The sequence below is a fragment of the Rhinopithecus roxellana genome, chromosome 6, assembly GCF_007565055.1.
Source record: "Rhinopithecus roxellana isolate Shanxi Qingling chromosome 6, ASM756505v1, whole genome shotgun sequence".
NCBI lineage: Eukaryota > Metazoa > Chordata > Mammalia > Primates > Cercopithecidae > Rhinopithecus > Rhinopithecus roxellana.
The window spans coordinates 112,932,144-112,944,604 of record NC_044554.1 but is presented as its reverse complement, the minus strand read 5'-3'; positions in this window follow the sequence as shown (position 1 = coordinate 112,944,604).

Here is a 12,461-nt window from a genome sequence, read left to right as displayed (position 1 = left end):
AGTGTGAGGTGAGGGGATCTACTGCCAAATGGGTGAAGAGGGTTCAAAGGGATTATTTATGATCACGCGATAGTAATCAGAAAAAATTAAAACCACAAAAAAAAATTGTTACCTTTCAAACTGAGAAATCAAACAAGCCCTGGAAGATATTTGTGCATGAGACCGCTCATTTTCTGACTGTGTAAAGGCCTCTTAGAGATCTTAAGTGGCAGCTATTCATTTTGCTTGTGGTGCTCTTCAGTACATAAAAATTATATTTTGTATGGTCTTATCCATTTTGTAATGGGTTCTGTCCTTTGATTTCATGTTTGCAAAATCTTCCTCATATATATATATATATATATCTGAAGTTTGACGTCGTGTTCTCATCTGCTTTTTTTTCTAAATTGATAGGCAGTTGTCCCTGCTGATCCGAAATGCTGGATTGATCACACATCTCAGCCCTAAGCGCCTGCATCTGCTCCTGGACTTCCATAGAGTGCCACCAACTGGCTGTGATCTGCACCACGCAGTGTCAGTCACTGGGGCCTGTGTGAAGCCAGGGTGATGAGTTGGGAGGCCGCAGAAGATGCATAGAACCTGAGCCCAGCCCTCAAGGAAGGAAGTGCTCAGTACATATTCAACTTAGTTGAATTCATTCGTTTCCTTGCCCGGATGGGTTGAGCCCTTGATGGGTTGAGTCCTTCCAGACCCAAGGGCCATGTGGACTGTTTCAGCACGGAGAGGTCAGGACAATGGCAGTGATGGGGTTGCAGGGATCATAGTGACCATCCCTTCACAGAGGAGCTTCCTAACCCATTTACCTGGCCTGTTTGCTGATCAAAATCCTTCATGGATCCAACTGTGGTCTCAGAGAGCTGCAGTGAAGGCAAAGCCATCTGCATCTCCCAGTAACAAAGCTCAGGTGCTCCCTCTCCCTGGAGAAGGGGTCAGAAACACCACTGCTGGGAGCCGGGCAGGAGGAGGTCTCATGAGCGTCCCACTGTCATCCTGTGGTGCACAGTGACTTCAGGGCCATGTGGGAAGCACATGACCATTTAAAGGCATTTTGATTCACTTTTTTTTTTTTTCTTTTTTTGAGACGGAGTCTTGCTCAGTTGCCCAGGCTGGAGTGCGGTGGCACAATCTTGGCTCACTGCAAGCTCTGCCTCCCAGGTTCATGCCATTCTCCTGCCTCAGCCTCCGAATAGCTGGGACTACAGGCACCCGCCACCACACCTGGCTAATTTTTTTGTATTTTTAGTAGAGACGGGGTTTCACCGTGTTAGCCAGGATGGTCTCGATCTCCTGACCTCGTGATCCGCCCATCTTGGCCTCCCATAGTGCTGGGATTACAGGCGTGAGCCACCGCACCCGGCCGATTCACATTTTTAAAAGGCACAGTGATGTCACATGAAACACTCTGTAGTTCTTCTGAGACTCCTACACTTGAAAGATCTGTATTTTGATATTTTGCATCCCTTTTCACCTGTCTGCTCCATTCCCAAAACCTGGATCCTTCCACCTTGCTCAATGCGTGTATTTGGCAATCTTTCCCATGACAATGCCTGGGGTGGACGTCCACTCCTCTGCCTCCTATGCCCCTTTCCTTCCCTTCAGGACAGCCCCTGGTTGCCCTTGGGGAATCACCCGCCTTGTCTCAGTTCAGGGCTCTTGTGGTGCTGCCCACTCTCCTCATCACCAGTGAGCAGTGACCTCACCTCACCCAGAGGATTCCAGCTCCCGGGCCCTGGGACTGGTCATGGATGAGCGTGTGACCCCAGCCAGGGCAATGACACCATCCCCAGGACAGTTTTAAACATGTATCACAAAAATGTTCACTTTTCTCATTGAGTTTTCTACTGGGAGCTCTCTTTACCACTGAGAGCACAAGAATGAAGCCAGCCCAGAGGAAAGGGTTTGACTATCAGAAACCAGTTGTTTGACTGTCAGAAACTGGTTGTTTGACTATCAGAAACCAGTCATTTAATTTGTGCACCTTGAATTTAAAAAAAAAACAAAACAAAACAGAGTAACTTTACAGTGGAGAAATCTGGCAACCTCAGCCAAGCAATCAAGGGGTGAGGATATGGCGCTGTTCCTATAGTCTTCTTCCCCCAAACCCACAGCCGTAGTCTAATCATGAGAAAAATATCCAACAGTGTCCACCGAGGGACACGCTACAAAATGCTCGACTAGCACTCCTCAAAACTGTCGAGGTCATCAAAACAAGGAAACAAGGGGAACTGCCACAGCCACCAGGAGCTAAGGAGGCCTGACGAGTAATCCTGCATAGGATCCTGGGACAGAAAAGGACATTAGGTAAAGACAGGGAAATCTGAGTAAAGTGTGGGCTTTTGCTAATCACATTGTGTCAATATCAGCTTATTAACTGTGGTAGGTCATACTAACCACTACGCTAATAAGAGAAGCCAGGTGTCGGGTAGATGGGAACTTTCTGTATGATCTTTGCAACTTTTTTCCAAATCTGAATCTAGTCTGAAATAAAAAGATTATTAAAAACAAGAAGAGGAACCAGTCATGCCTGAGGGTATCTACACCCTTCGTTTTCACCTCATGAGCCAATAAGTTCTTGTTGTTTAATCTGATTTTAGCTGAATTTTATCAGTTGTAGCTGAAACAGTTTTAAATCAAAATCTTATGTTCTTAAAAGAGGAGAAAGGAAGTATAAAAATCCAATCTTTTATTTGTGTGCACAATGTAAATCAGGGTCAAAACACCAAGAAATGGGACCATGAAGCTTATTCATCGAGAAATTGGATTTATAGTCCTGAAATCAGAGACTCTTTTCACAGATCCATAGGATTGAAACTCATTTGCTTTGTTTCTAGAACAGCATTAACCACTTTCATGGTGTCCTCTTCATGCAATCAGCCAGGACATGTTTAGATGCCTCTAAATCTGTGTGAGAAACAGTGATGTTTCCCAGCAGGGAGTCCTTGGCCGTGGCACATGCAACTCAGGCTGATCATTTTGTCACGTAGCTTTTGGTAAGAGAACCTGGCTGTTTGTAAGGTTAGGGCACTGCCTTTGAAAGCCATTGTGCAGGCTTAACGGAGCTTCCCGTGAGGAATGTGTTCAGCTTAAGAAGTCTCAGTTGCTATCTTTGCTTTGCCCCTTTGAGGTGAGAAAACCCCAAGGTTAAGGCTTCCTTGCCTTCTGGTGGTTTTTAGCAACCTTCCATTAGCATTCCTAGTCTCACCACGCAGACCCAGTTTCTTGAATTCTTTGTGAACCAACTTTCTTTTTTCTTTCTTTTTCTTTTTTTTTTTTGAGACGGAGTCTTGCTCTGTCGCCCGGGTGGTGAGTGTATGTAATCCCAGCTACTTGGGAGACTAAGGCGGGGGGATCACTTGAACCTAGGAGGCGGAGGCTGCAGTGAGCCAAGATTACACCACTGCACAACAGAGCAAGATTCCATCTCAAACAAAAACAAAACAAAACAAAAGGCCAATTTTTAACAATTCCATACAGAGGAGTTTTTTAAAAATCAGTTAATTGACAAGGGAACAGCCAAATCAAATTGCAATTGAAATTTTAACTTTACTAAAGAAGCACCTTTTTCTGGTAGACTTTCTGCTGTGTTCAGGGACCACTTTTGCTCACCTGAGGAGTAGCTGAGCCTGGAGGTGACAAGAGAATTGTTGATTGTTCATGGATGCAGCTTCTGTGAAAAATTCTGTCTACTTCCTGCCTACTAACAGGCCTCAGTCAGACCAGGAATCTGGCTCCTGCCTGGGGAGCAGCTGACCTCACCTGGGGGGAGGCTGATTAGTCTCAACCCCCACAGGCTAACGATTTGTTCAGAAACAGGCATCTGATGGAATTGAGGTCAGTAAGGAGGGATGATGGGTTTGGAGGTGTCTTCAAATTCAGAGAAATTCGTTCTTTCTTTTCTAAGAAATGCTCTGGAAATTCTTCTTTCTATAAAAACCACTGTAGCTGAAAAGGCAAAGAAAAGTAATTTCTACATTGTATACAAAAGAAAGAGACTCCAAAATCACATTAATATTGATTTATGCTTGCATTAGTTGCATCAAACATAAAAGCTAACATTGCTGTCCCATAACGTCCAGACATTAGCGTTAACACTACTGTTGACAATTTCCAGGTTTGCTCAAGGGTAACTTCAAGTATTACAGGACTGCCAGGTCCATACCCCTGCTGCACAGTAACAGTCAATACTGTCTTGGTAGACAGTAGGGTTTGCAGCAGAGAAAGGGTTTGGTGATTGCAGGGTGGCCAAATGAGGAGATAGGAGAACAACCTCCAATTGATCTCCCTGAGGTGTTCTGGCTGGGGTTTTTAAGGAGATCATGGAAGGTAAGGAGTTGGAAAAGTGGATTTGTTGATTGGTCAGGGTATGGAGGATGAAGTTGTAAGGATGTGGAAGTTGCATTCTTTGATGAGTCAGCTCCTTGTGGAGTCCTTCACGGCAGCTGGTCTCAGTAGTTTCACTGGTATGCAGGATTTGAAAGAATACTCAAAGGCAAGCCTTAATGTTTTATAATATTCAAGATGTTATGTATAGAGCAATTAAAGGGAACTATAATCTGTGACAGGGTCTATGTGATTCTGGGGCAACAGGCACCAAACAGCTATGAGGAAGGGGTCAAGGAGCCAACTGACTTCATGATGAATGCTGAGTGTGCTGCAAGCTTGGCTTGTTTTCATTTCTTTCCCTTCCTTCTTCTCTGATTAATTTTGTAAAGTTTATGGGGGCAGTTTCACAAGTTGAACAGTGTAAATATTTAAGGGAAGCCAGAGTCTTCAGATAATAGCCACATGGAAAGCCCTAGATCATCGCTGTACACACTTACCTGGTGCACTCGCTTCGCCACTTCCTTTCCTCCCAGGAACAACACTCTTTAGGTGAAATTACTGCATCCAGAAAGAAAAATGACACATATTTATGCAAACAGTCTATAGCTTTTGAAGACTTAAGATGCATTTATGGCCACTCCCCTGAGCTCCAACCTGTCCACGTTTGTAGCAGATGGCATTTTAAACCAGCAGTTTTAAACCACAGGTTCACAGATAGAATGGAAAGGTTCCTTTTCACCCTTTCTTTCCTCTGGATGTAGCTCTTCTGGTGCACTGCCCTTCTCACCGCACAGCCTCTGAGCAGCTGCAGCTCGGTGCTACAGGGCACCCCGCTGTGATCACTGTTGGCGACAGCCACCTGCCCCTCTGTTAGTTGGGGCATCCCCGTGTCTACTGTGAACTCCAGTTGCTGGAAGCCCCTCCCTTCTGCCACTGCTGGTCTCAAGTCTACATCTTAGCCCCTACCTAGCCAGGTCCCAGCAACAGCCCCAAATCCTCGGCACTTTTGATTGTCCCAAGTCTCACAGCTGCCACTTCATGACGACAAGTGAGCCCAGTCGTGTTGGTGCCCATCTGACTCCTAGGGCCCTGCTGGCTCTTCCTAGAGGATCTAATTCTCCATCCCCAAGGGAAGGGTGTCCACCAGAGGGTACCGCAGCCCAAGAACACAGTCGAGGACTTGCCCATGCCAGCAACTACACTGAACTCTTCATATTCATGGTCTTGAGATTCATCGTGAATTTGAATGACCTGTGGCTGCAGTGAGAAATGACTGCCTGTGGCCAGCAGGTCCAAGACCTGCCTATCTCTCCCAAAGCCTGCCTTCCACATCACCGCATGTACCATCTCCTAAACACTTTCTTATAATAATCTCTAGGATGAGCCTCTAGACCAAGGGTTGGCAAACTTTTTAAAAAGGGACAGATAGTAACTATTTAAAGCTTCGAGGGCCAGGAGGGCCAAACTGGGTCTATTGGGTAATTCCCTATAGAACCATTTAAAATGGAAACATTTCCAAATGGAAAAACCATGCTCAGCTCACAGCTCATTCCTGGCCCTGATGACAAGCCATCCAACTTGCTAACTCCTGGCCCCCAGGCCAGAAAGTGGAGGTAGCAGGTCTAATAACTGTCTCCAGTCCCTCTCCAATCTTTGCTCTAAGGATTGGCAGAAACACAAAGGTGATGAGATGCCGAAACTCTTTTTTGACTTTTTAAAATTTAAGTATCAGTGTACATGATTCAAAATTCAAATAGATAGTTGCTTTTGATAAAAATCTATGCTCCTCCACTTCTCCCCAACTCTGGTTTTATGGCCCAGAAATAACCAGTATGAGCTGTGAGCTGCCCTGCCTCTGACCTCGTGAGTGTTTTATCTTCATCTCTATGGACCGGCTTTTATTATTTCTCCATTGCTCCATTTCACATTTACATTCACATTCTCATCCTTCTCATCGAGGATGAGAATTTCCTTCACTGTTAGCTCCTCACTGGATGCCTAACTCTTAGGTTACCAACTACAGATGACGTCTCTCTCGCCCGATGTACAGAAGCTTGAGGGGTGTCATACTCTGTCTTACCATCTTCCTCCCCCTCCTCCTCACCAGAGTTGTTAAGGTTGGCAGGTCACATTCAATTCTGCAGCCATCATGGTCTTCCCTGTGCTGCCTGTTAGTTGATTCTAAAAGCTGAAAATCAGTAAGTTGAGTTTGCATCCTGAGTACAAGAAAGTATTGTTCCACGCCAGATCAAACAGTAAACTATGGTTATATTAACAGTTTTATTTTTCCTGGGCTCTGATGGATTTTCCCCCTTCCACTGTGTTCTTTTAATCTCATCTTTAAATCCTTCCAACCTGTTCAGGATCCCACCAAATCTGCATAACCCTCCCCCCTCTTTCTATGAGAAACCTGAAGTCCCACTGTTCCCAAATGGACTTACTGATTTCTTGTCACTCTCCATACACATTATCCTGCAACTCTCCTTCATGGCTTCCTTTTAGATTAGACCCACCCTTTATTCCAGTAGAGGAGTTCTTATTTTTCCTTGTTTTGGTCAACAGATAGCTTCCCAAGCTGTTTGAATACAAGGAAATAAACTTTGATTTTGTTTCAAGATTATTTCTTCTGTTTTCACATTTAGCTTTCTTATGTAGCCAAACTGTCATTTCAGATGAAAACAGATTCTCCTAAGCGTTTAAGGAACTGCTTCACAGTCTTCCAAGGTCCAGTGGTGCAAATTTGATGACAGCCCGATGTTTGTTTCTTAAATGTTACTTCTGCTCTGGAAAATGCTGGGATCTTTCTTATGTTTGGGGCTCTAATTTTATGAGAATTATGTTTGTGTAACTCAGTATTGATGTATTTTTGGCCCTCCTTGGCCCTTTCGTTCTGAAGGTTGTGCTACTTAAACTCTGGAAATTTCTTTGTCATTTGCTGATGCTTTACTGCTGTTTTTAGTTCCCACTTCCTGGAGTGCAAATTCGTGGATTCACCATCTATAAAACTTTCTTTTAATCTCATTTTCCTTCTTTCTGTTCTCCTTCCTGGGAGACTTGACCTCGTTTTCCAATCCTTCCGATCCTTCTGTAAGTTTGTAGTTTCAAGAATCTTAATTTCTAAGAGCTCTTTCTCATGATAGCTGTCCTTCCTCAGTATACCATTCTTATTGCATAGATGCAACGTTTTCACACAAGCGTGAGGATATGAATTAAAATTTTGAGTTTTGTTTTTCAAAGACACCATCTATTCTTGGAATTACTTCTCTGCTGGAAAACTTTTTGCTTGTTTATCTCGGCCTCACTGTCTCGGCGCTAGCTCTCTGAGTGCCTGCTGATTCTCAGTTGTCTGTCAGGAGCTGCCCAGGCTGTGTGGCACTGGCAGCCGTTCCATGTAAGCATGCAGGACTTCCCGACTGGCCAGTTCCACTTTAGGGTAAAAGGTGAGGACCTGGCCATTACATGGGGGGGATGCCTAAATGTTAGAATGTGGAGAGAATGTGATTTCCAATATGGATTTAGATACAGTAGAGGCTGGAGAATCACCTGAGGCCAGGAGTTTGAGACCAGCCTGGGCAACATAGTGAGAGCCTGTCCCTATTTTTTTGTTGTTGTTTTAATTTAAGATTAAGTGAAAACTAAAAGTAAGAGCTAGCTTTAATGTTGATATGGTTTGGATATGCTCCCACCCAAATCTTGTCTTAAATTGTAGCTCCCATAATTCCCACATATTGTGGGAGAGGCTAAGTGGGAGATATTTGAATCAAGGGGCGGTTCCCCCATACTGTTCTAGTGGTAGTGAATAAGTCTCATGAGATCTGATGGTTTTATAAAGGGAAACCCCTTTCACTTGGTTCTCATTCTCTCTTGCTGCTGCCACCATGTAAGATGTGCCTTTCACCTTCCACCATGATTGTGAGGCCTCCCCAGCCACATGAAACTGTGAGTCCATTAAACTTCTTTTTCTTTATAAATTGCCCAGTCTTGGGTATGTCTTTATCAGCAGCATGAAAACAGAGTAATACAAATGTACTAATTTAATAAATGGAAAATTAATTTATAAACTTCTGAGTAGTGTTTTCAGTGCACAAATGCTACCCTTGAGAGTACCCTGAAAGTCACATTTAAATTATATGTTGTTATTAACCCCATTCTACAAGTGGGAAGACAGACTAGATGGGTAACTTAGACAGAGATCAAGTACCTGGAAAGTGGAGGAGCCAGATGCAAACCCGATCTGTCCCACCCATGCCTGGGCTCTGCAAGGCTATGCTGTGCCAGGCTGCTGCTGGGAGCCCTGCAGAGCCATGAAAGCCATAAAATCAACAAAACCCACCTTCCATAGAAACAACGATAACAGCAATCAAAGTCCGCTGGAAATATTCCCCAAATGCAGACCTCCCCGCCTTACACTTGAGCCTATTTTGCCCATCCTGTTTTGATTTTTCTAAAAGCTTCCTAGTAGACACACTACAACAGGAAGAGAGGAAAACTACAGCCATTATAAAGAAAAGTGGCCAGACATGGTGGCTCACACCTGTAATCCTAGCTACTCTAGATGCTGAGGTGGGAGGATCTCTTGAACCCAGGAGTTAGAGTCCAGCCTGGGCAACACTGGGAGACCTCATCTCTTTAAATTAAAAAAAAAAAAAAGCAAGGAAGAAAAAAATAAAAAATATGGATTGAGGATGCTTTTTATAAGTGAGTAGAGTAATACACCAAGTATATTATAAAGTAGAAAATGGTCAATAAGGGAGGAGAAAGTACCTGTATTCCTACTTGCTCATAAATGCATAAAATATCCCCAGGTAAATATGAGCAACTTATTTGAGGTTAGGAGTTCGAGATCAGCCTGGCCAACATGATAAAACCCTGTAGCTACTAAAAATACAAAAATTAGCCAGGCATGATGGTGCATGCCTGTAGCTACTTGGGAGGCTGAGGCAGGAGAATTGCTTGAACCCAGGAGGTGGACTTGCAGTGAGCCAAGATCACGCCACTGCACTCCAGCCTGGGTGACAGACGGAGATTCCATCTCAAAAAAAAAAAAAAAGTGAAATTTAAAAGCTGTACTATGAGTCAGAGATGAGGAAAGTGGGACAAAAAAACAGATCCCCTTATTCCCCCGACAGTCTCTGGACACACAGTAAAACCAGGAGCAGGGAACACGCAGAGCCTGGTGCTGGAGATGAACTCCTCCCAGCTGGAGACCCCAAGGTCTGCACAGAGGAAGGGCAGGGGCAGAGGCAGCTGCCCTTCAGGCATGTCATCCACAACAGCAGAGAGGACCCACTGTTAGAAGGACAGGCTGACTCTCCAGGGACAGATGTGCAGAGCAGACAAGAGAGGAGACCAGCAGAAAGCTGAACGTATACATCAATCCTTCCTACTCTTTCCCCTAATAATTTTAGGCCTGATTTCAACTTGCCAGAAAAGAAATTGTTATGGACAAGAGACTTCATGGAAAACTAACTGGTCATCAGGGTCCCAGCTCAGCCTGAGCAGCTGCTAGATCTGCTCACTCATCCCTCCTCCTAAGTTTGGAGTGCTCTGTTGCAGTGCAGGGTACTGCCTAGCTGGCCTGCAGAGGGGGTCTCTGTGCCCAGTCCAGACAGACATGATTTTCTCTGCACATACCCAAGGCTGGGATCAGATCAGTGGGCCCCTGGGACAGTGGGGTTCCTTTCACTAAATACACACAGTATAGTCATATAATTTTACACAGAAAAGGGGTCAACATAGCTGGCTGGCATTTGAGTCTCTAGGGTCTATTCAGTAAAATGTGTAACTGGGTTTTTTCTTTGATCTTTGAGACAGGATCTCCTGCTGTCACCCAGGCTGGAGTGCAGTGGCACAATCTCAGCTTACTGCAACCTCCACCTCCGGGGTTCAAGTGATTCTCCTGCCTCAGCCTCCCAAATAGCTGAGACTATAGGTGCCCACCACCATGCCTGGCTAATTTTTGTATTTTTAGTAGAGATGGGGTTTTACCATGTTGGCCAGGCTGGCCTCAAACTCCTGACCTCAGGTGATCTGCCTACCTCAGCCTCCCAAAAGTGCTGGGATTACAGACATGAGCCACTGTGCCTGACCTGTGTTTTTAACTTATCTTTAATAACACCTTAGTCATACAACATCCCCAGGTAGTCAGTTCTCTTAAAGTGAATATGGGTCTCCATCCAGACTTTCAATAAGCAGAATGAGATCTAATTAATAACATCTAAGAGTTCTAGAGGGAAAAAAAAAGCCTTTACATTCTTATGTGTAATCATTAGAAAAGGTATAACACTCCCATGCACCCTGTGTGTATGTTAACAAGATGAACTTCGGTCTCTTTCAGGGGTGAGGCTCTCTAGTTAGGAGGGCAGGGTGCTGCTGTCAAGAACATCACCCACAGCATCATTTAGAGAAACGGGAAAAGCCACACCCAGAGTGCACCTGCAGCCAACGCCCTCAGTCCTCATACCAACCTCCGAATCCTGGGTGAACATTTCTGACAGTTTGTCTCCAATTAAGAGTCAAAAGCCCCTACCTGACAACTGGGAGTGCTCTGTTCTTCCACTGTCTGCACTTTTCTGGGACAGCGCACTTGACTTGAGGGAGATGGCTCCCCAGCCATTTCCCTGCCTCTCCCAGGGGCTGCAGTGGACTCCCTGGCCTGGTTGCCCCAGAGACAGCCAGTTATAGGGACTTGATGTCTGTCCTCCTTGGGCGCTGGGGGGCCTCCACCTCCAGTCTTGCATGTGAGACCCTCGTTGCCACCATTTCTTCCTCACACTTCACTGATGGCCACCCAGAGTTCTATCCAGAACCAGTGAGATTCGCTACCCTACGCACCACAAGAAACAAAAAAGGAAGGAAGGAAAGAAAAGTATTAGGCACAACAGGCTTGTACCGTATGACTTAGTGAGTTGGTCAAAATGTAACAGTTGGTCATTTGGTTTTCTGTCATTACTAAGCCACAGGGAGAAATCAGCGGGGCAGTTTGACAGCTCCCCTTAAACATCTAGTTCTAGAAAAGAACTTTCAGCTTTTGGTAACTTATAATAATATTCATTAGCATGTTTTTCCCCTAGACTTTAAAAGTATGTGAAACATCACCCAGTGAGCAGTACAGAGATCATTAACTGTACATGAATTCCAGTTTAAACTTGCTTCTCTGCCTTCAAAACCAGTTGATCGAGAACAGATTAAAAAGCTTAAAAAGGAAGATAGATCAAAAAGATTTAAAATAAAGGCTTCATTTTCAACTGAATTATTAAGCATAAACCCACCCTGTGGGAATGCCCCCCAGAGACGTTTGGAATTCCTGGAGAAAAATGTTGGGGAAACAGTTGCTTCTTTAGAATCTTAGCATAGTTTCATATTTCTGTGCTTAATTGGCTTCAAAATAACCTGGGATAGAATTAAAGAATCAAGACACTCTGATCTACTATTTATATTAATTCAGGACAGCCCACAGGACAGGGTTAGTCTTGTACAGCAAAGTTCTATTAACCCCTTTTTTGTTTTCTTAAGTCAAGAACACTTGTGTTTTAAAAAGTATTAGGTGAAAAGAAAGTTTGCAAGCAACTAGAGCTAAACATTTGTTCTCTGCTGTCTTTTCCCCCAATCATATCCCCTGAGACTCCCCTGAGAAGTGCGTGTTTCGCATACGGGTGCTGATTTGCAGGCTCACCTGTGTCTCAGGTCGTCCTTCTCTCCTAATCAGGATGCCTCACCCCTCCCTCATGCTGGTGCGAACATCAGTCTCACGACATCCATACAGGTCTGCAGTGACCTCAATTATTGCCTCCTCAGAAGAAGGAGTTCGACTGGCAGAAGGCAGAAGGAGAGACCAACCGAGGCAAGGTTTAGAGCAGGAGAGAAAGTTAATTAAAAAGCTTTAGAGGGCCAGGTGCAGTGGGTCACACCTGTGATCCCAGCACTTTGGGAGGCTGAGGAGGGCAGATCATAAGGTCAGGAGTTCGAGACCAACCTGGCCAACATGGTGAAACCCTGTCTCTACTAAAAATACGAAAACTAACCAGGCGTGGTGGTGTGCACCTGTAATCCCAGCTACTCAGGAAGATGAGGCAGGACAATCGCTTGGACTGGGGAGGTGGAGTTTGCAGTGAGCTGAGATCATGCCACTGCACTCC